This window comes from Neopsephotus bourkii, unplaced genomic scaffold (assembly GCF_033783945.1).
Source record: "Neopsephotus bourkii isolate Nb327-2 ecotype Australia unplaced genomic scaffold, CSIRO-AGI_Nbou_v1 NB_379, whole genome shotgun sequence".
NCBI classification, from domain to species: domain Eukaryota; kingdom Metazoa; phylum Chordata; class Aves; order Psittaciformes; family Psittacidae; genus Neopsephotus; species Neopsephotus bourkii.
Window position 1 is genome coordinate 1,820,344 of NW_026900884.1, and position 22,719 is coordinate 1,843,062.

Sequence of the window (22,719 nt, forward strand, 5' to 3'; positions counted from 1 at the left end):
GAAAATAGGTTTTGTATTTTAAATTGATATAATCAAGACAAGTTAAGTGAATTTCATGACATTTTTAATAGGGAACTAAGCAAAGACCTAAAAAATAGTTTTTAGTTTGAAGCTATATGGTTGTCTCATCTTGGTTAATGCTTAACTTTTTATTACTGGCCTGTTGTAACATTTCTGGAAAGCTGGTAGCACACACTACATTGTTAAACTGGAATGCAACTGGGCATGAGGCCGATTAAATTACACTGGTTAATGAATCATTCAAAAAAGTGATAAGCAAGCCATTTTACATGGTCTCTTTCCAGCTCCACCACAGAATTTCTTTGGGGTTTTTTACTGAAGTCAGCAGACCAGTATAACAATGGGTGAGTGGAAGATTACTTTCACAATGGTTTGGAGACTATTAACTCCCAGTTAGGTCTGTGTAGCTCCATATACCTTTCACTCAACGTGCCAAAGTCCACACATCACACTAAAGCAGTAGAAGTACTTCAAATGTCCAAGCTAGTGCGCTGCTTGCAGCTGAACTTCTTAAATCACAGTCACAGCTAGTCTAAATGAAACCTTTTTTATATCTATGTATTTTCCTTTAGTGCAAAATCTCCAGCAAAATCTCTGGATTGTACTCAGAACAAGTGTGTGATTGCATGGTTTCATTCCAGAAACCTGCTAATACTACTGATGCGCGGATTGACTCCACAACTCGTTAAAGTTGTAAAGTAGGTATGCTTTTTATTCAGCGCTGAGATGCACGGGGATAATTCCTCAAAGTCATGCGTGCCCCAGTGTTGTTTCCCTCTACATTTATAAGGTTACACCATACGCCTATACATATTCATGTCCTATCCCGGCTTCCTATTACAATGAGCTAGCAGGTCCTTTGCGCCTGCGCAGTGCCCCCTCTGGTCATGGGCAGGGGTCTCAAGATGAAGTAAATGAGTCTTCCTCTTGTGGGTAGGGGTCTTCAAGATGAAGTAAATGAGTCTTCCTCTTCTTGAACTTTTCACCTTTTAGTCTTCACGTATGGCCTTTGGGTTTGGTCCCAGCCATCAACCACCTGCTTCTCCCTCTTAACAGTAGATTCAGGGGTCTGCTTTTCCCTATCAATAGGTGCTTATCGGTAGAATCAGGTGTCTGCTTTTCCTTGTCAATAGAACCAAGTGTCTGCTTTTCCTTGTCAGTAGTTAGTGCCTTTGTTCTGCTTAGTAGGCATGATAGGTACAGACAATACCTTTTCTTACACAATCGAATTCCTCTAACACCCCCTTTACACCCCCCCCCCCCCCCCCCCCCCGTACATTGGTCAACCCTCTGCATCACTACAATGCCCTCTTTCTCAGCGTAGTTTTCAACAGGAGATAGGGCAGGCTGAAAACACATCCATTTAATCGATGCAATTCTAACCCTCCTTCTGGTTTTGACAGGAGGAGGAAATTAATTTGCTTTTTTTCCCCAAAAAAACTTCCTAAGCACACCTATAATAGATGTGAAACCTCTGAAACAAATACTTTCCAGTGACTTCAGTGCTACTGAGTTCATCGTAATACGACTGATGTTTGGCCAACCCTAGCTGTTTTTCTGAATAATCCCCCAGCTATCAGACCTATTCCAAACTGTTTTGCCTTTTCTCTCATCACCTCATCAGCATGATAGATGAATTTTTTATCAGGTATAAAAAAGGAGACACTAATAACAAGCCAGTGAGACTAGGAGATCAAGTGGAGTACATGCAAGATGTCAGAGAAAGCAGATTTCCTCGGTCTGTATTTAAATTCAAATAAATCTCCGCATACTTTGTTACATTTGTTGGGAAAATATGCCATTTCAGACAGTAGAGAACCCCCTATATTTAATACTTAGCCTGTAATTATACTGTAACAAAAAGCAGCTGCATATCTTCATCCAGTGGGTATGGTAATTCGCAGGTGATTGAGCAGATCTAGAAATCACCAAATTCCTGAGGAAATGTAAAAGTATACTGAGCTGTCTGATTGACATAGGCCATCTGGGCTGTTCAGACTATGTCAACTGTAATGATGACTCACCAAAAATGGCTCTGCAGATCAATGACCAGAAATGTTAGGGCCATTTCCTCCCCTGTTTCTGCACCTTTTAAGTAAGAAGAGGAGGCACTTAAGCTCTTTGTTGTAAGGATTAGACTCTTATTTGTTCCTTTTTCTTTGTAAAATAGAGTATTGAAACCTTAACTAGCCTGTGTTAAGGTTGCTGAGGTATAATTGCTTGGTGATTGCAGCCAAGTAGCTTGTGTAATTCTCTCTGCCCTTCAAGCTGATGTTTGCCGCAATGTTCTGCTTAAGCAGCACTCTGCCGCAAGCAGCTATTTCCACACAGGCAAGTGCTGTGTTGTATGGTCAGATCAAGCACTTTTTAAAATAGCAATTGCGCTTGGTAGAGGAGGAAGCTAAGGATCTAAACACTTCCTGTACTTGTGAATGTTTTACAGAGAGAGTTTTAATTTGAGTTGTTTTTTTTTTAAAATCTCTAAAACTGCCTTCCGTAAAGGGATTAAGCTACGAGCTTCCCTGAGGTTCGAGGAGATTGCCATCTATGGGTCCAGCTGAAAGCCGTCTTTCCTTATTTTTATGTTTTTTTTTTTGTTTTCCTTTTATTTTTATTTTTTCTTTCCAGTAAATTGAACCATTGATTGCAACTAAGAGTTGCTGTTGCATTTTAGCAACAAAGTTCTGGCCTGAGGAACGAATACAGAAGTATCCTTCAAACTCAACACTTCTAAAATGACATGGCAGCTTCTGTAACATGACTAATTTTTCCAGGTTTTAATTATCCATTGCTCCTGTTGTTGCTTTTGATGTATGTTGTGATTCATATTGGTGTGATTGGAATATATTGCAAATTAATATGCGTGATAACTAAGAAGTTACAGTATTTTTTTTTCTGAAGGGATTTGAGCTGCCGAATACGCAATGGGGAGCTAAGGGGACATACTGGGTTTCTTGTTTTTTTGTTTTTCTTTATATTTACAGTTTCAGGTTAGAGTGTGATTTAGAAAGCATATAAAAATTATGTTCTATTCAAACCTGCTACTGAGTTTTTTCTTTTCTACTGGCTGCTTCATTCACCTGACATCAGTGTTTTCAGTAACTCACTTAGCTCAGTAGCTAAGAGTAATCAAAACTCCTAGCTTGCAGATCAAGCCAGCCACCTTTGTTCTGCAGATAGCATCATGGAAGGGAAGAAACACTGCAGTAGTGCAAATTTTTGAGGTGTGTCTCTTGCTCCTTTACTCACAGAAGCATGTCTTGGATCTGAGCCTATCCTGCTGTAGCTGTTTGCCAACATTGATGCTGACAAAGGGGAAGCCTTACATCAAAAGCAATGAGAAGCCAAATTTCTGTACGAGCTGGAGCTGCAGACCTGTAAGTAGGTCTTATGCACTTTTGTCTGGAAGAGTGTAGACTGACTCATGCATGTGGACTGTGAAGTAGACACACAGTGAACTGGTATGTCTGAGGTGCTCTAGTTCTGTGTATGTGCTTCACAAGTGGTCAGCACATGTGCAAGTGGCTTACATGCCTTAGCTGGGTGGGATTTATGGCATCTTGCAGACTTGGGGACATATAGAGGATGAGTGGTAGGTTGATAAGGGATAGTTAGCATGCAAGTGACTCCTGGTTTGTGAAAACAGCAAATATGGTAGGAAGGTAAAGAGAAGTTGGCTCTGATATGGGATAAAATGTTATATTGTGAAGCATATATGGCATGTTCACCTGCCCTAGTCTTAGCAATTCTCTAAGGAAGGTTTCTATATCATAAACATGGCTGTCAGAAGGCATGGGATTTGGCCATACAGATTTACTTTAGAGATTTTTTTTGCCATGTTTTCACAGTTCCTAGCTGAGGTTGTGCTAAGGCGTATTTTTAACAGTTATTGCCTCAAAAAAGATTTCATATATCGTTGAAGAAGGTTGTTGGTATAGTTGATCATACAATACAGTCTTTTCAACCATATTTTGTAGTTCACAGAAGCACATCTGTTTCCTCTTCCTTACTTTTCAGCCCCTTCTTGGTAGGTGTAGAAGATGGTTATGGCTGCCAGGTGCAAATAATGCCCTAAACAATCCAGGAATGCTGGGAAGGATCAGTAGGAGCTTGAAGAGGTCAAATTTTGGTGTGAAAGAGGATGAGAGGATTCATTTGAATTTATGACAAATATACGGTGTTGCTAGGTAAGCTGTCAATGTCTGGGCACTAAAGCTGCATGTAAGATGACAGTATTGTTATTACTTTACAATAATGGTGAGTTATATTCTGTAGCATAGCCAGTTTTGAGAATTGACCAGTTTGGAGATGTTTGGGGAGGGGAGCAGAATAAAGACCCAATCTTACTTGATATAAAACAATTTAAAAGTTGTTATGTCAAAATAAATGCATAATAGAAAAGCTCTGTATTCAGTATGACCAAGTTTGTGAAGACCTGTTATGTTTATGGAACTTGTTTGGTATTGACAAAGAGCTGCAAGAAGCAGAATCAGGAGGAATCTACAGCTATATTTTTTGCTTCCAAAAGACAGACATTTGGACTGTAAATAAGAATGGCCTACATTTAGGCAGTTGATAGGAATAACAACCTGGAAAATCATAGAACTGTAATAAGCTGTGTTAATGATATCTCTTATTAACTGGCATAGTAAACTGTCTGTATTTAGGAGAAGATACAGCATTTCTTAGTAAAAATGTCCTTACGGAATATAAAAATATCTGTGTGGAATAAGAATCTCAGTGCTGGCCTCTAGAAATACAACACAAGCTATAGACTTGTGATATCTGGCAGATACTATTAGAGCGTCCCAGACTGAGTAAATAATGGAATTAATGCATAGAGGAAAATTGTATGTTTTTTTGTTTTTGTTTTTGTTTTTTTTGTGTTTGTATAAAGGAGAGCTCTGCCCCATAGGGGTTGGAAAAAAAAGCAGTTGACAAGAAGGTAAATAATGGAATCCTTAAAATTAAAAGTTGGAGCAGAAAGAATGGAATAAAAAAAAATTCATGTTTCTATTGTGAGCAGAGAGTACTATTTTTAGGATATTTATCCATTTCGAAGTGTGTCAAACTGACATCTAGTGGTAGCAAGAGCACTTTTTGTGCAAAATGGTTTTATAGTGAGACCAGTTTGCATAGCAGATTAACAGGTTATAACTGCATTATATATTAGATTTTTGATTCTCTGTACTTTACCCTAACTCAAATTCAATTTCTTTGTTTTACAGAGCCTTTCAATTACATCTTTCTCCTTTTACTAATATCTGATTGATATAATTCAAGGTGGTGGTGTCTGTTCATCTTTACAAATTCATGGACTCCTGCTAAAGAAGTGTCATTCTGATGAATAGTTCCATTAGAGAGGAAAAGGTTGGAAGGAGCATTAGGAATAAAATATTCCCATCCAGAAAGCTGAGGATAAGGGTTAAAGAATCTCTGCAGGGTCACCAATGAAATTGTGCAGCAGTGAATTTTAGACCTGTTATGAATAAACAGGAGAAGTCAGGCTTCAGAGCTGTGATGCGTGTCTCAGGTGTGGCATTACTCACAAGTGTAAGCTTCTCCGGGAGAGGAAGCAGGACTTTATGACCAAAACTGAAATCTCATGTGACCTGAGGCGAGATGTGTGGGATCTGAATCAACAGAGCATATAGGCATGTACTTCAGTCATTCCTAGTGAAAGCAAGAAGGGTTCATTTGCTGGCGTCTGTGCTTAATGGGTTTTCTGAGTCATGGTTGGTATCCTCATTTCTCATCAATACTATTATTCAAATAGTATTTAAAAAAATATTTTTCTTACCTATATTCTTCCCCATTTTTTCTAGCTTATTCTGGTTTCTGTGTCCTTGAAGAAAAAGCCCTTGCTAAAACTCTGCATGATAACTACCCCAATGAGACTTTAATTTAGCTTTGCCTCCAATAACATTATATACACAATAGGCTAATTGCTAATAAAGAAGAGAAAAAGAACAAAGCTGCTAAAAAAAAGAAATATTACTTAAAAATTATTTTAAAATATGTTTCAGGGGTACTGTATCTATGGTCAAAGGATTCAACTTAAAATGAACACAGAAAAATTTAAAAGCACAATTCAAATCTGTATTCCAGATAAGAAATGAAAGAGATCGGCAACAGAAGGATGGGTGAAGATAAAGACACATCTGAAGGAAGAAAGAAAGGAAATATGCTTCAATGAAAGTGTAATTAAGAGTGGGCAAAAATAAAAAAAAATGAGTTGATTTTTTTTTCAGGGTTGGCAGTTTGTGCTGGGAATTGTCAAACTCTATTGGTCATTTTTTGCTTGTAAATGTTTATTTTACAGTCTTCTTGGTTCATAACTGTTTCAAATATCTCAGAGGTAACAAATGTGGGTAGAATAATTCCAGTGAAATATAGCTCTCTGCAGTTTCAAGGCTGAGGTGAATCATGCTATGCTGCCTCTGTCATTATGTCTCTGTTACTTTCAAAACATGGTGAATCATATTTGTTGAACACAAATGTTGATATTTTGCAATGAAACTAAAGCCACAGTAACAGAAGTGGCATAAGAAACAGCTGCTGTCATTTCAGATAGGCGTGCCTACTGCTTTAACCTGGAAGCAGAGATGAGCAGAAATCCTGTTTGTAGCAGAGCTGCTCTGTAAGGACAAGATTATTTGTTAAGAGTTGCACCAGCCAGAACTAGATGATACAGTTTTATCTAACCTGAAGCGGATAATCCAGTGCAGGTGCTTAACACTTCTAATATACTTCTGACCTTTTGGGACTGAATGTGGGAGCGGTTGCAATGACATGAGGCCAATTGTTATGTGCAGAGTCACTCTGGTTTTGCACTCACTGGGGCTTTTCCTTACTGCTTGGACCCTGATGCTTTTCCGGAGTAGTGAAAACATTAAGGATAAGGACAGGTTGTACGAGGCCTTGGGTGATATGGTTTAGTGTGAGGTGTCCCTGCCCATGGCAGGGGGGTTGGAACTTGATGACCTTAAGGTCCTTTCCAACCCTAACTATTCTATGATTCTGTGCTAGTAGTGCCAGAATTGTTGATATAAATATCAATAAGACCTCACAAAGTACAAATGAATTTGTGTTGGGAGCCGTGTTGGTAGGTAGGGGAATACATGTGGGAATTGCTTGTTGTAAATAGAACTGTGGGGATGAGATTCTTTGTCAGCCATCAGGAAGTGCTGCTGCTGGTATTTGTCCTCAGACATGGTTTATTTAAACAAAACTGCTTGTCTAATGTGTTACTAAGAGCTGTGTTCATGTTACAGGGGTTTGAAATCCAGATGTCCATTATGCTGGAAAGAACAGTAGAGTATTTTACATTTTTTAGGACAATTAAGTTTATTTTAGTACTGTTGATGGAGATCTGTTTGTTGTGTTGAGTGAAAAACAGTATTTTAATGAATGGTTTGATTAGGTTTGCACTACATTGTATTACTGTATGGTTTTGCGAGAGCTCCAAGGCTGAGGAGCCTGTGCTGCTTATTCTTCCACATTTGTTTAACTGCTGAGATGTCCGAAAGTTGACTTCTTTTTTTTTTTTTTAAGAAAGATATTTTCCTGCAGCAGTAGTTCAGTGAGTCCTTGTGGTTTATCTTGAGGAAGCTGCCTTTTGCAATAGTGCATGCATTTAAGGTTAACCAGTTTTTGTTTTGAAAGAGCTCCAATGCAAGATTAAACTAGTTGATCTTTGTTCTCATATATGCTATGAGTGGGTTTGCCTATGATTTATTTGTTTATGACCTAGAATGTCCAGCCCATTCTATACCCCAGGAGCTGCTCTTTCACACTTGGCTATCCAAGACTTTTTTGGAACATGTTGTATTCAGTCTTGAATGCTGAAAGAATGGTCCCTTGCTTGAAAGCTGTCTGTAGAAATAGTCTTGATTGAAGACAGTAAAGCTTGATCTGCAACATAAATCTTTTTAGTCCACACAATGGGAAAATTCATGTTTTTCCTAGAACATGAGTGTCCCCATTAGTCTTAGACTAACCTGATGAAGAGATGAGAGGTTTCCAGGGTTCTTTCAAAAAATATATTGTCTTTCTCAATAACAGTGTAATGATCTGTGGGCTGAGCTCTATGTTTTCATGTAGTTGCAAGGACCTTTACTGGAACACAGAAAATAAAATAATGTCCCATATTTTTATAATAATGCACTGTTATATGCTTAGGCAAATTAAAATGGGTTTTAGTGTTTGAAAAAGGAAGCAAGTCACCATAGACAGAAATAATGACTACTAGAAATTTAGCCTCAGCAAAAAATGGCAGAGCCTGCTGATGATGTGGGCTGCGAGATTAGGAAGTCTTATTTCTTGTTTTGAGAAAATAGAATTCAGAAGAGCCAGCTGAAAGTCTTCTAGCAGAACCATCTATCTCTAAAAATGCTTCAGCAATTAAAACATTGTTTTGCAGGACTATTTTCACTTCATCAGTGATTAAGAGTCTATAAAACATTTTGGCAAAGTTTAATCAATTTATTTTGATGTTTTTAATATAAAGTAAAAGGCCCAAATGAGGCATGTTGGTGCTACTGCTTTAGTGGTTCCGAAGCATTTTATTTTTACTTTTATGGGAAACTTGCAACTATTCATTCTGATTCAGAACAAAGGGCAATACTAAAGTGTCAGAAGTTCCATTTTTGGCCACATTGAAGAATTAATGGCTTGGAAAATATTTCTAGTCTGTAGTCAAGATACCAGTGACCCAAGATCTCCAAGAAACAGGACATTCTGCAGAAGTGTCCTCAGCATGGGGCTCTGCTGGAAGCAAAACTGATGCTTTAGGAACTGACATTTCCCCAGGACTCAGCCCAAGGTGGGAATGCACTGTGCTGTTGACCAGTTTTGGACCCAGTTTAATAGTGACATCTAAAAGGATTTACTCTGTCAGCTGCTTCTAATAACCTTGCCCTCTGAGAGGGCTCAGCCATGTCTGAGCCAGCTGCTGCTTCTAGCTACCTGAATCCTTTTCCAATAACTGCATGCAGGTGAACTGGGTCAAGTGTTGCCCTTCTGTGTCTAGCTTATTAAAACAATGCTGTTGTGAAAACAAAGACTCTTCCTTGGCCATGTGGTTGTGTGCAGTTTCTTTCTAGCTCATCTTCTACTACATCTGTTTTTGCTACCTGGTATTTCCTTAAGTGAACAGACCTCTCCACCATGGATGGTCTTCTAGGCTCTTACTGAGGTGACAGAACGAGGGCTCCTCCAGGATCCTCTCTACCTCTTATAGCATCTCTTGCCTCTAGATAACCTAAGCAAGTTTTATGGTAATTACCTCATATCTTATTTCTAAGGGGGGTGTGTTTGATAAGACACAGCTAGCAGGGAACCCTTCTGGTGCTCGCTTTCTGATGCCAGCAAGGTGTCACCAGGCAGGGCTGCGGGGAAGGAGCATGAGGCACCTGAACATCACAGTGGTTGCAGCTACTAAAAGGGCTGTTCCTGCTCTTTCCCTTCTCCCTTCACTCCTGCCTTGGAGGAGTCTCTCCCACTCCTGTGCTTCTCTGACACTTTTGTGAATTGAACTGTCTGTAAATTAAACAAGGGAGTTCCCTTGAGGAAAGGGTGGCTTCTGGTGAGAAAGAGAGGGATGGGAGGAAGAAAACTATTGGTGAGGAGACCCACCACCATCCCTGGCAGCATATTTTTCAGTTGTCTGGGCTTCTGTGAAATCTTATACTGAAGCTGTATTCACAGCTGCTTTAAACCTCCTGGAAAGGTGTATTCTCTGGGCACTGTGCCTCCTCTACCTTCTCCTTGCTGTCACCAGCAGTTTTATGAGAAGCTGGATTAAAGACGAGGTATGTCTGAAAAATCACCATACTAAAAATACCCTGAAGTTTTGATGTTCATAGAAGCTTGACACTATCTTTGTGCCCAAATGACAACCAGTGCTAGCAAAAGAGTGTATCTAATGGCAACATGGAAGGGGGAACATTTCTGCTTTGCCCAGGTATGAAATGGTCCCTTCAGTTAATCTAATTTTCTTACTGGGAGAGCAGAGGGAGGCAAGAATTAAAATGGTATTGGTGGCAGTATTTTCAGTATTTGAATATTGACTTAGTAGGAAGATTATTGTCCTGGAATGATGGAAGAGGCCGTCTCTGTGGATGATGCTCTGTGCACTGCACTGAAAAACGCAAGTCTTCTCTATTTTCTGCAAATTAAGAGTTTCCGTCCTCCTCTCATGAGGGAGGCTGAAAATGACAACAGGAAATAGTACAGCAGGAGTCAATTCTCTATAGTCACTAATAGGCAAGTCTAGCAAGGACCCTTGTTACTTGAGGAAAGTAACCATAATCCTAGTTAAATGCTGCTATCCAGGACAAATAATTGAATACAGAGGCTCCACAGGTCTCTCAGACTACTGGGAGCAATGAAATCAATCTTGCAGAATCCCAGAAAGTGAGGGACTTCGGGCCTTCAGCTCTCTCCTGCTGGCTGGGGGCCTGGGAACTGTGCAGAAGTGCTCCCTGCTGACACTTCCTGCAGAAGCAGCTGCCTTCTGCTTTCCTGCATCTGGACAAAACCAATAATTGTAACAAGGGCTGGGAAACAGCTGAGCCTGAAAAGACTATACAGAAGGGGTGTGAGAATTGTTTCTCCTCTCAGAACAAATACTATGGCAGAAGCACAGTATTAGCAATCTTAAAACTGCAACAGCAGTCTTAAAACTAAATCCTATATGTGAGAGTATTCTTGAAATACTAAGATCATATGCATAATTATAAGCACATTAAATTTCATCACAGGAATGAGAAGTAGCTAATCTTAATGTTAAGAATAAATGCCCTTGTTAGAATTAGAAAACAAATGTGACTTTGTACATGCCTGGCAGCTCCAAATGCTGTGATAGCTGGCCACATTCTATTTGGAAATAAACCTCATTCATAAGCTCCTTGCACATTTACGTTGAAGTAACAATATTGTATGCCCATGCAGAAATCTGCTGAGTTACTTAACTTTGAAAGTATCCCTGGGATAGTGGGATAGATTTGCTGTACCTTCCTTGATATTGCTGTATATTTTTGAAGAAGTGCTTTAGTTCCACTGTTCAGCTTCATTTTGGTAAGAACAGTGGTTATAGCTATCTGGTGTATCTACTCTTTCTAAAGTCACAAAAGTGTGGTGTATATAACTGTAGGCATCTTGGAAATGAGTAGTTGGTTAGCTTGAATCATGTTAGCTCGGCCACGGTAAGCAACAACACTAATAGTGAGTAATCACTGAGTTCATCAGCAACAGCATGGCTGCTGCCTTTCAGTGGCCGAAATAATTTTGTGAAAAGATAGACCTTAAGGTGTTGTCAAGTCACTACAAATAGGAGAAGGAACACTATATACAGCTGTAGTAATTTAGGTAAGCTAGCAGTGTTGTCAAGGTTCAATACATTGAAGACACCTTGCTGTAAAACACACATGCTAGATCTAAGTTGTTTTAAGAACTCGGCTTTCATGACTGTTTCGTGTTGAAGAGACCAGTTGCTGATACTGCTGACTGAAACAGAAGAAGCTATTACAGCCACCAGAGAAAGGCACATGTAGTTGCTTGTGTCAGTAGATGTCTTCATTCAAAGCATAAACCTCATCTATGCTGGGGCCACAGCATCATAAGTGTGGATGAGGACTTCCAAGAAGGGGTGGGAGACGTGCAGCATGGAGTGTTAACCTCTCTCCTACTTTGTGATGCTATGTAGAGTGCTGCTTAGTGGTTTATGGCTGGGGCAGCCCCAAATCTTGAGAGCCACCTCTTAATGGGGCAAAGACAAAGACTAGTAGAGTATTAATCAACGCTTACCAGTGACACAAAGAGCTCCAGAAATTTTCTTGGTAAGTACTTGGCTACAAAGAGGTTAAAGATATTTGATATAAACCTCTGCTTTAATTGCTCCAATTTGGAAATTTGAAAGACAGCCTGTAAATGTAACACTCCCTCCCCCCCACACCAACATCCCCTGCCTTCTGGGATGCCATTAGATCTGTTAGTGTGCATAAATGGTTTAATTAAAATCTTTTCTGGTCCAGTGCAATAAACAATATCTTATGTCAGTGCAACATGTCTGATGCTAATGATGCTTCTGGATGATAGATTGTTGTGGGGATAGCTACAAACTTAAAGAGTAACTTAATTTGAGAAATTTGATTTCATTTTAGTTTAGCTATCATGAGCTGAACAGATAATGCCAGTTAGAAAGAAGCAAAGGAAAATGTGCTTTGAACGTTTTCATCTCCTTTGTTCTTATATGGAAATTTAACAGTAGCAACCCATTTGTCAAGTGATGTATATCGATCTACTGCATGTTGCATTTCAGTAGGAAAAAGGAGATCTAGTTTTGTATACAGGACTCTCATTAGGTTAAATTAGTTACTAGTGTTTATGTGCATGTGTGCTTCTCTTCAGAAAATTGGTACATAAATGAATACAGTATTTCTGGTTTTCCTATTTCTATATTACTGCTTGTTTTTTATACTCAGATGCTCATTTATTTGAATTTCATGCTGGATCTGAGTACTTATTCAAGGTCCTGAGGCACACAGTTTATACCTCATTCTTTTCCTTCTCAGCACTATGAGTCTTCAAGTGTGTAAATATCAGTCCTTTAACACTTGGCAATAGCCAGTGAAGTCCGTATCTATATGGGAAGTTCTCAAATCTTCTAAATATTAAAACTGTATAATCCTGCTCTTAGTATGTTCTGCATTAATTTTATAGCATTAGATACTGTTCAGGAATGGATATGAAAAAGACTTCCTTTTGGCTCTTTCTTTAAGTGACCAGAGTTACTTGTGAATAGGCAATTAAAAACCAGGTTATAGAAATGATGCCAAGTGTCACTGAAATTATTCTTCCACTATATAAAAGCATGCATTAACTTCTTTCAGAAAAACCTATCAGGTTTTTGAATATAAATTACAGTATTTAGCATGTGTGGCTCTTGCAGTGAAAGCAGTAGTAGAGTATATCTTTAAAATGTCTAACAAGAAGTATCTTTGTTCAAGCCTTTCAAGTCAATGACCCAACATGTTGTTGACAACCAAGGTTAAATGTTTACAAGAAATCCTAAATTTTCACAGAGATACAGACACTGTTTCCTTTCCTGGCAGTTCATGAAACATTCACATCTGAATTTCAGTCCAATACCATCTGACCATTTTGGAGTAGTATATCTTTAAATTTCTAAGCAAGTTTGTGGAGAGTTTAGAGTGGGAGGAGAAAGGAAAAGCAGCATATTTTCTTTGAGAAAAGTTAAGCTTTGAAAGCTACTGAAAGTTTTGGAACGTTAAAAGACAAGCTAGCTGAGATACATTAATGGGCAAAGAGCAAGAGAAGAGGTCAAAATTGTACATGCAAATATGCTTTCACATCCTAGTAATTTCAAAAGGTTCACATGGCTTCAAAAATAAGCTAATTCCAGGGATGCAGTATACATTTGCAGCCAGTTCTAATGTTAGTCTATCATTATAATGGTATCTGAAAGCCAGTGATATTTATCCTAGCACAAAAGAGATGAATACATTATTTTTAAATTAGTCTCCCAACCCCACTTGCCTTGTGTGTGGGAGTAGTTTCTCTTTAGGAAAAAGTCACTGTTGGCTGACACTTTCTCTCCCTTTCTCACCCTCCAACCATTGACTAACACTGAAATTTAACTTACTGTGAATGTTTCCATTTTTGCTTACATGCCATTTAAAATGCTTAATTAATGTTTTAAACCAATTTGTAATGCAGAGTGACTGTCATGTACTATTATCTACATGGAGAAGCAAACTAGAAATTGAATGAACATTGAGCACTAATATAAAAATATTATGCTGCTCTCTAAATAATGGAAAGTGAAAGTTAAGAGGCAATAATGGACAATGATCATATATAACAGCCATCCTTACACCGGGACATACACTTTTAAAACAGACCGAGAACACAAAGAGAAAAACATTGGAATTTTCATATGGGTCAATTAATTAATATAAGATGCTGATAAATTTAGCAAATGTATTAGAAGCTAATCCACTTCTGTATTAAAAGGTTCATAAAGAGTTCCATATGAATGCGAGTTCAGTCCTAATTTTATTGACCACAAGCAAAATAAAGTAACTTTAATGGATAAAATCAGTCAATTTTTATTACATTTTTTTCTTCATATTTCAATAACTATAGTAAGTACTATTTTTCAGCATGGCTTTCCACATTCACTTTAGTGACTAATGCTTTACTGACAATGGTCATATCATTTCAATTGCAGAATACAACCACTTGTAGCTATTTCTGGTGCAATTAAAACATAAAAATGTAAAAAAAAATCTCTCCTTAATAAATTAAGATGGTCATAAAATGGGTGGTGTTGCTAAATAGTTTATCTTCACTTATTTTTCTCAGAGAGGAAGAAGAGGTTTTAAACTTCAGACATGCAGACTTAGAAAATAAATCCATTTAGAAATTTTTCCTTATAAGTTAATAACCCATAATAATGTGCCCCTCCTACAGAAATCTAAATGAAAGTATTATATTTCTACTCCAGAAAAATAAAGCATTAATTAATAAAAGTTCATTTACTTTTCCTTAAGTAGTCTCTCATTCTACTGATTTTTACCTGACTGGAATTACCATGGTCCTTTCCAACCCAAACTATTCTATGATTCTGTGTAACACACCTGAATAGTATGACCAGTTGTCTTCTAAAGTATTTAAAAGCGTTATTTGTTTCTAAACATCTTTTTTGTACTGCACCACCTGCCAAGTAAAGATCCTGACATTTCCTCTTTTAACATGTTTGTAAAATTAATATTCCTTCCCACTATTATCTGTATGTGAAAGAGTGAATCTACAGCTCATTCACATGTGTATGTGAGTGCACACATTTTCATATGATGGATGCTGGGATAGTTGTTGACCTATGGCCATGCTTATATGGAGTGTCTGTGGATCTGGGTATCATTTAGCATGACAAAAGCGACTCTGGCTTTAGTTGATTAAAATTAATGGATATGTGTTATTTTAAATTGAAGCTCAACAAAGGCAAAATCATATTCAAGAAATTCTTGGCATTGGAGCCATATTTAATGTTATGTCGTAGAAATCCAGCTATTGTCTACAAATGTCATATTATACCCATTTTACCTGTGCTGCCCAAATGGACATTTCTCCTGTTTGGAACCAATGTGGTGGTTTGAGTTAGTATGAAAAATACAAAAAGCATAAAAAAAAAAAAAAGTCTTATGATCTAATTGTTGAGTTCCTCAGTTTCTTATGTTCCTGAATTTATTCATGAACAGAGCCACAAAAATCCTTCAAGACCCAACAAAAAAATGTGGTGTTACACTGTAAAGTTCAAGAATTCTTAATTGGACTGGGAAAAGGAAGAAATGATAACACCATACATAATGCATGGTACAGTTCTAAAAAAGACTGAAATTTTGTTGGTAGAGGACTTTCTATTGGGAAAGTTTATGTGCTATGACCAAATGTAGCCCAAGGCCTTGGGGATGATACCCTCATTCTTACAGATTTCATTTGCTTTTCTTCCTATTGCCTCTTTAAAATTCAGTGTTCTGTTTGTATAGATGTGTTTCAGATACTCCACGAGCCACCTGAATCAAAATAATTCAGTTAAGAGGCTGCGTTTTAAGTTTTTTTATTTGCTCCAGTGAGGAGTCTCCTTCAGTGAAAACATGATGCTGGTACATACAGACTTCTCTCTAATCTGCTTTTTATATACTACAGGATCCAGACAATATAATGCACAAGTGAAATGAGAAATCAATCCTGGGCACTTGTAAGTTTCTAATAGTTCTCAATCTTATTTTTTTCAAGGTCTGTGTTGCAATGAATGCAGACAATAAGACTTGTAAAAAATGTAGATGACATTCAAATGGCGAGGGCCGAAATATTTAAACTGTTAAGTGAAGTAGCCGAGCTACACAGGAACAGTGGAGAAAATAAAAAGAAATGCACAGGACAAAATGAAAACATTCTACAGCAGGTCTCAAGAATATTAATTACTCATTTAAAATACCTTTCACAGGTACCTATTCGTTTGATTATTGACGTTTAATGGTAACTCGTATACAGTACCCTACAAGTAAAAGCTGGGTTTCTGCATTTGCCGCACTAATGTGAATTGTGGATAGATTTTACCCTTTGGTATTTCAGAGGCCTAAAATACATGAAATGACTGAAATTCTTAACTCTTCCAAGCACTGGTTTTGTGGGACCTCTGGGATTTCTAAATTCTTTCCAGCACGCCTCCTTCTCAGCACAGTGTGTGATGTGGTTTTCCAGCAATGCAACACAAACTTCCAAGCCAGAATCCCTAATCCTAAATTCTTTGCTTATACACAGAATTGGCACCAGGAAAACTCTCTAATGAAGAATCTCTGCAATTGCATTTGTTTGTTGTAGTGGACTTTTTTGTGTTGTTTTTTTTTTTTTGTGTGGTTCTTTTTGTTTGTTTGTTTGATTTTTTTGTGTTTTTTTTACTGTTGTTGTTTGGGGTTTTACTTATTTATTTCTTTTTATTTTTTTCCTTAATGTGGGCGAATTCTACGAGTTTTTAGATATGGGAAGACTGATAAATATTTAATAGCGTCCACTGAGCTATTCCAGGAATGGCTGCCAGATTTCATTACTCCTAACAGTATGTTAACTGACAGGTTGTGCAAGCCATCTGCTGATAATTTTAAATTAAAGGCAATACTACATTGAAATCTAGCAGTCACTACATTTGTAGCAATCTACAGGTTTGCTGTTTCTGTTTTGCTTGCTCTCCCTCTGGGTCCCCCAGCAGCATGCTTATTCAGAGCAGATGGTATCATGTAAAAGAAACAGGATGGCTTCATTTTACTAAGGGAAACCTGACACTTGGTAAATTGGTCTTTGTCTGCCTCTGGGTTTCTTGTTTCTATAAATTTCATTGAAGACTTCATGGATTTTCATTTTAGCTGTGTTAAGCCTTTGAATACAGCCGTAACAGCTCAGTCAGCATTAACAAAATGCACTCAGGTTATTGCGGGTTATATCTAGCTCTTAAGTTACAACATCATCTGTATGAAAATCTACCAGCAGAACAGTCCTGGCGTAATCATCCTCATGTAACACCGTTGTGGACATCCTGTTGGGAATAACTGTGTACTTCTGTGCTTCAGTTCATGTCACTTTATATTTGATAACTTTCTAGTAGCAGTATCCAGACAGGTTTAGAAGTTGTTTCAACAAAGTGTACTTCTCTGCTTTTTTTTGGAAATAAAAGTTACTTTATTTTTTAATAATTATTTTTAGTCATCTTTCTGCAATCAGGACTTCTTTTAGTTATACATTGATTTCATCAGCTTGAAATGTATCTCCTTGGGAATTTATCTTATTTTGTCACTAGCATCACCCACTGGCCCAAGTAGCATGTTAATAACTGGGACCTTTCCAGGTTCCCTCTGTTTGCAATAGAAACTTATGCTAAAGCCAGCTATATTTAATGTAACCCTGTATTTACATAGGAAGTTAATGAAATCTTCCCTTTCTGAACCTGGAGGAAATAAACAACTTCAAACTTCAGACTCCTCCTGGCATGTTCCCAAGGAGCCCTTTCTCTCTGCTTTATTGTCTTTCTCACAAGATTTCCTTGTTTTCAGTGGAATTGTATATATTCAGCTTTCCAAACCAGCAGACTCCTAAGAGTTGTCCCTTTCTTAAAAAAACTCCTTTACAACATTGATTTTTAACCTTGTTCATGCTTTCTCATGAGAATCAATAATATTCTGCTAGTTTTAGTCTTTGCTGCAGAAAGATGTATTTTCCCCAAAACTTCCATAAATATCTTCCAGGCTAAAAGCGCTATGGTTCACATCATCAACAGGACAGTTAAATCAGTGTGGAATTCCTGGTTTAATTAGATTTGGATTGTTTCTACTTTGAATTTACTGTCAACTTCTTTTCATTCTCATAATGTTAAGTAATAATGGAGTTACGAGTTTATTCTGTTCAGTGAGGACCAGACATGTATGACCTATTGTCCTCTCTGCTGCATTTCTGTCATGATTACTAAAACCAATACTACACAGGGTAACTCTATGGCCATTATAAATTCATGTTGTATGAGTAAATTTTCTTATAAATCAAAATCTATAAAAAAAAATAATAAAAAAAATTCCTGAAAAAGAAACTGGACCCAAAATTGAATGTAAATCTTTTACTGTTTCTCTCATTATACTAAATACATAATAGCAGGAGCAAAAGAGGTATGTGGGGTTTTTTTTTGTTTGTTTGGTTTTTGTTTGTTTTTCCTTTTTAATTCTTTAATCTTTTTCAGTCATTTTGGGTTCATGGGAAGCAGTATTTACAGTAGAAAATGCTACTTGCAAATTGATTAGTGTTCCCACTAGTTAATTCAGGTCTTTCTTACTCTGTGAAAAGAGTCTTTAATTTTTAGGAGACAAGTGCTCCTGCAAAGCTTGCTTGCTGAGCTTTGTTCTCTTCCACTCTGCCAGAAAGGTAGAGTACCCATTTTATAAATGTGGCCTTGTCTAAATCTGACTCTCTGGGAAATTCTCAATGATTATTCCAGTTCAGTTCTTCATTAGTAGAAAAACACAGCGTATGACTTCATCAAATGCTCTACAACCCACAGTCAGCTGATGTTTTTTAACTGCTATGTATCTTGAGTGACAGCCAGGCAAACACAGATGAAACTGGCTATAATTGTCTAGTTTGGTAACTTTGCATTGCTAAAGCTGCAGCTATCAGTATGTAATGACACATTTGGTCCACTCTTACATATGTGTGTATATGTATAAGTAATTTTAATATGAAAAGTATGTATTGGGAGAAAACTTGCTGTCTTCCCTGTTTGAGATATTTTACTGGCTTCCTGTAGGACTCGGTCACCAAAACTTATAAGTACTTTGTTAAATAATCTTTATGTAACTTACAATATATAACCCTGTATTTGAAGCAGCTAATATGAAAGCAAAAGGACTAAATAGTGACAATTTAGGGACTCTAGAAGATTTCTGGGATGGTTAGCAGTTGGTATTCAGCAATGGGAGAGTGATTATAGTTTCTGGCTAGGTTTTAAAAAACCTGATGGTTCTAGGCATTAGTGTTGTGAAGTTCCAACTTGCGCACGTTGTAAAAAATAATGATTTTTCAGGAAGGAAAGAGTACAAAAGAACCCAAAATGAAGATTCTTCAAATCACAAATTGTGTTTAAAGAGGGGGTGCATTTATATAAGTAGGATTTTTGAATAAAGCAAAAACTAGGGAGGAAGTTCAAAATTGGAATGCCTGTGACTGTGTGGAATTTTCTTATTTTTCAGACTAAGGCTTACGAAGTCAGCATTGGAAACTATGACACAATGGCATAAAATTTTCCACAACTTTTCACATTCTTTTTCATGTTCCTCGAATTTGAAAGGTGCACAAAACTTCAAGGATATTTTTAACAGTATTTAAAATGATCAGTAAACTTTGTGAGCAAAGAATTCTGCATCAAAATATATTCCTTTAATCTATATTTAATGTAATTATGACTAATTTGACATTTAGAATTTGATTGGATTATTGTGTGCCAGAGCGTAAAGACTGGAAAACAGACAAGCAGTTCCCATCATTTGCAGCTACTGCATTAAACAAATTCATGTTCAAATGATTTCTGGCAGCACCATTTGGAATATGAATAGAAATGTTCTGTTACAGAAAAAATTAGGGGGACGCTCCCGCAGTGAATACTTTTGCACTGGCTTGGGATTTCTTACTACAGGATTACATTGCTAGATTATGACATTAGACTGTTTTATTAAATTGCACTTGAGATATTTGAAAAAACTTAGCAGGAAATTAATTCAGAATGATTGGATACAAATTCAGTTTCTAAGCTAACGTTCATGGGAATCTGGTGATAATGATGTTTGACTTTGCATCTTAGTCTGATTTTCTTTTGAATGTTTACTAATATCATTATATTTTGAAGTTAATAAATTGATCGCTGAAATCACTTTTCTTATGTGTCAGATAATGATGCATTACTTTACAGTGCCTGGATTTCAGAAACATCTACATTCAGTAACCTGTCTTCATATTTATCTTTTGGTGCTTTTTGAAGAATAAGGATAAATTTGCAAATTTTGCTCTGCTTTACAGATGACTTATGCTTTGGTGAAGATACAAGAATATGTAATGCCTTGTACCTTACTATTTAATTGAAGATGATTGATAAGCAGCAGATACATGAAGCTGTAAAATATTTCCCTTTTAGCCTGGTCTGGCAGTGTTCAAGGTCAGGCTGGACAGAGCCTTTGGTGACATGGTTTAGTGTGAGATATCCCTTCCCATGGCAGGATGGTTGGAACTAGATGATCTTAAGGTCCTTTCCAAGCCTAACTATTCTATGATTCTATATCTGAGCCTGCTCATCTGCTTCTGATGGCGAACTTCTACCACTGAGAAGGATGGAAATGAGGAAAGCCCACTGGACTACAAATCAATGAGAAGTGTCAACAGGAGAAATTTCCTTTCATAGAATCATAGAATAGTTAGGGTTGGAAAGGACCTTAAAATCATTTAGTTCCAACCCCCCACCCATGGGCAGAGCCACCACACACTAAGTCATGTCACCCAAGACTCTGTCCAACTCTGTCCTGAACAGTAAGACCTGATTGAGGGGAAAAGAGAAGGAGGACCCTGGCTGAAAGCCAAGCAGAAGCAGAGCACCAGGTGTTTGGAGGCAAGGATGTGTAGAGGGGGAAAAGTGGGTCTCAGCCCTGGCAGAGTATGCTGGGAAGAGTGTGGTATGAATCAGCTGGTAGATAATGTGAATAGGAGAAAAAAATGTCAGAGGAGTAGAACCAGTGCAAAAAGGCAATTAAATTAATGCATTTACATGGTCTATTAATGTTTTGCAGCTGAAAATATGTATTTCTGTAATATCACTTTCCCTGGAACTCCTCCACGCCCTCTCTTCCCCCCTCCCCACCCTCCCTTCCCTTCTGGGAACTCAAGGCGTTCATGGTCTGCATTTTATTTGTGAAACTAAGTATACAGGATGGATGGATGGATGGATGGATGGATGGCAGGCAGATCAGACTGAACAAAACCTGGTGCTGGTTAGCTCCTTCTTAACAGATATCCAAGCAGCCCCAGACAATTTTAGTCTGTCCTTCGACCGATTCCCCTACCTCATACTGCTAAAATACCACTGGCAGTATTGGGAAACACTTTTAGCTGAAAGTGGGGAAGTGATTAAGGTCTTGTGGGACTCTGCAGCATTAACATAGCAACATAGGAGCCTCTAGGCATGGTGTGTTCTGTCATTGTGGTCACTAGAGAAAGCAAATGTGGTTCCTGTCCTTTCCCGTCTGCTGCTTCTGCATTGCAGGGATGGGAAGGAGCATCCAAGTGAGACGACAGTTGCTTTATCTGAGTACAGTGCTGTCATAAATGGATGTTAAAGTACAGCCTCAGTGAGTTGAACCTGGCAGGCTCTGGCAGTGTTTTGCGCTGGCAGGGAGGTATGAATCTCCCACAGGAAGACACAAGTTCTGTTCTCTAAATGTTATTCAAAAATCCCCAATATTGTATTGGTAAAGAAAATGGGTCTGGTTTTCTCCAAGGCACCCATATTCCAGCTGTGTGGCTCAAAACACATTTTGAAATAGCAAGAAAAGAGGAGAAATATACAAAAGTTGATCAGAATCAATGTCTGACTATTTTGCTATGTTCAATAATTCTTTAATTCTACCTACAAATCCAATAAAAAAGTCTACCTTTTTTCAGTTCTGAAGTTTAAGTCAAAGTTCACTGGCTTTTTACCTCTATTTCAATCTGTCTCGGAATTAAACACAATTAAAAAACCCCATCATACAAATAACCTACTCTTGGAACTGAAAAGCGGAGTACAGTGTAGCAAGTTCAGACATTAAAAAGCAAGAGAGACTGTAATATTCTCTTTGCAATGCAGCTGCGGCTAAATGCTGATTCGCACATTAGGACTCAATTAGAACCATTCAGATGTGACCTGCATATTGAATAAGTATCACCAGTATAGTACTACTGCTAAAAAATGAAATTGCACAGTGCACTTCAGAACTAACATACCACACCTCTGCATTTTTAGATTCTACAGATGTTATAGAAGAGCTATTGCTTCTAAATTTTTATAAAATGCCTGTAATTTTGTTTCCTATAAAAAATCAGTTTGATACTCAGTGTGTTTATGAAGCAGAATATAATATTGCTATAAAAGCGATTGTCTTTTAGCTACTCAAAGGCGGGAAATATTCAAAGAAATTTCTATATAAATGTTGATTACTCTATTTCTCTTCTGAAACCAGTAAAAATTGATTTAAGATATTGTGGCCACCTTATCACAGATTATGTGGATACAGTGCCTGCAGGAGTCGACTTTGAACATTTTAAACTTCAAAAAGACCTTAGTATTGATAAATCCAGCCGATTCAAATAAAATGCAATTTGCATTTGACACAAATGATGGGTTGTGCAGGAAAAGGCCCCTAAGAGGTTTTGTGTTATGAAGTGGTGAACTCTAGGATAGTTACTTTGTGCAGCATTTCCCCAGCTTTTGACAGCATTCTTTCTATGGAAAGATAAAAAAGATGAGTGTCCTCACTGAAAACCACACAGCAAACAGAGACACATCTGGTGTGCTGGTGGTTATGTCCTGTGGTAAATGTGCAGCACTTT

The 22,719-nt window shown here is 37.7% G+C and overlaps 1 protein-coding gene and 1 long non-coding RNA gene across 8 annotated transcripts in view; one reads left to right on the forward strand and one right to left on the reverse strand.

The window, feature by feature from the left end:
* Positions 1 to 22,719, reverse strand: part of BLNK (B cell linker) — a 101,870-nt gene that overhangs the window by 66,635 nt on the left and 12,516 nt on the right. The gene's annotated exons all lie outside the window — the stretch shown is intronic.
* Positions 4 to 14,668, forward strand: LOC133210001 (uncharacterized). The gene is made up of 3 exons (XR_009724826.1): positions 4 to 365; positions 3,273 to 3,398; positions 14,518 to 14,668. It is a non-coding gene; the product is annotated as an uncharacterized LOC133210001 (long non-coding RNA).